Below are 2019 nucleotides of genomic sequence, written 5' to 3'. Positions count from 1 at the left end.
ACCTAAATCCCTTTTGCTTGTTTTTTTTAATGAATAATTGACCCTAGACAAAAATAGAGGTAGGTACTTCTTACAGGTACATATAATATTTATTGGATGAATATTATCTTCCAAATATTGATCTAGATACTCAAAATACCTCTGTGAAAGAAAAAAACAAAAACTTCTGTATTCATAGAGTACCTATTTTAGTGGGGTATGTCTTGCCTTTCTTTTCTTATCATTGCAATTTGAAAAAAAAAGATAAATAGTACTTATATCACTCAGGTTGTGAAATTATAAAACTAGAACAATTAATAATGAGTTTTCTGACAAGGGAAAGATTCAGTGTATTTGGGGAGTATAGTGCCTCACAAGCAGTGGAGCACTCTTCCCAAGGGATTTTAGACAAGATCAAGTTTTAAAGAACTTCAGAAGAGGTATCCCAGGAATGGGGCACAATTGGCTAAGAAGTACTATTTTTTAGGGTAAGGTAAGCTAGCTGAAGTGGAGTTGGGGATTGTGATTGGTGTTAGGTTTCCTTGACAGTGAGGACCTTCCTGTAAGTACAGGGTGACTTGGGTTTACATTTGTGACATGGGCCTGGCTATCATTTTGTGGGTCCTAATATACAAATGAACATTATCAGGATTCATGTGATGATTAAATGGGATATGTACATATATATGTAAAGTACATTAGAGTCCCTGGCATTAATTATATGTGCAATAAGTGGTGGTGATTGTTGAAAAGAGAAGCTAAAAAGAGAGGCTATAACCAGAAGAAAGTTTGTGAAGGAGGGAAAATATACACAGCTATTGGTGGAAGGACTTCGGAAGCATAGAATCCTTTGTATCATTGACTTTTACAACCCAGAAAGTAATTGCCATTCATGACTATCAGTTTTCCAATAACCATATGATTTCCTGTTTTTGTGACTCATTTATAAAGATTTTGCTTTTTCTTACTCTCCCCAGCAGAAAGACAGGGGAAGATGAAGAGGGAGCTAGGTTCAATAGCCTTACTCAGTTGCTCTCTATTACTGTAGGTAGTTATTGAATTATGGGCCCCAAATGCCCCCTTGATGTTTTCTGTTTGTCCAACAGAAGAAGACTTATTATAGAAAATATCATAACACTTTACAGAAAGGAGCACCAAACAGAAAATACCAGAATTTGTTCTAAATAAAGAAAGCTTATTTTTATAAAACCTAGAAACAATATTTATATAAGAATTTTATTCTGCACAGCAAAGGAAATGATCAAAGCTAAAAGGCAACCTATTGAATGGGAGAAGATATTTGTAAATGACATATCCAATAAAGGGTTAGCATCCAAAATATATAAAAAATTTACAAAACCTAGCACCTAAAAACAAATAATCCAATTAAAAAATAAGCAGAAGATTCCTTCTTGGCTTTTTGGCTAAGATCAAGGGTAGTGTCTGTTTTTATCAGTTTAATAAAAAATGAGCATAAGACATGAACAGACATTTCTCTTAAAAAAAACATACAGATGGCCAATAGACACATGAAAAGATGCTCAATATCATCATCAAGGAAATGCAAGTCAAAACCACAATGAGATACCACCCAGCTACAATAAAAAACACAAGAAACAAGTGGTGAGGATATGGAAAAAAAGGAACTCTTGCGCACTGTTGGTGGGAATGCAAACTGGTGTAGCCACTGTGGAAAACATTATCGATGTCCCTCAAAAAAGCTAAAAATAGAACTACCCTATTACCAATAATCACACTACTATTTATCCCAAAATACAAACACACGAATTCAAAAGGATATATGCACCCCTGTGTTTATGGCAGCATTATTTGCAGTAGCCAAATGATGGAAACAGCCCAAGTGTCCATCAATAGATGAATGGATAAAGAATGTGAGATATATATATATATATATATATATACACACACACACATATACATATACATATAATGGAATATTATTTAGCCATGAAAAAGAATTAAGTCTTACCATTTGGAATAACATGAATAGAATTAGAGAGTATAATGCTATCTATGTGA

The 2019-nt window shown here is 33.7% G+C and overlaps 1 pseudogene; it reads left to right on the top strand.

The window, feature by feature from the left end:
* Positions 1–1383: 1383 nt before the first annotated feature.
* On the top strand, positions 1384–1511 carry LOC125932496 (uncharacterized; annotated as a pseudogene).
* Positions 1512–2019: the final 508 nt, after the last annotated feature.

Source organism: Panthera uncia, chromosome X, assembly GCF_023721935.1.
Source record: "Panthera uncia isolate 11264 chromosome X, Puncia_PCG_1.0, whole genome shotgun sequence".
Lineage (NCBI taxonomy): Eukaryota > Metazoa > Chordata > Mammalia > Carnivora > Felidae > Panthera > Panthera uncia.
Note: the sequence above shows the minus strand (reverse complement) of the source record. Positions and strands in the feature narration are given on the sequence as shown.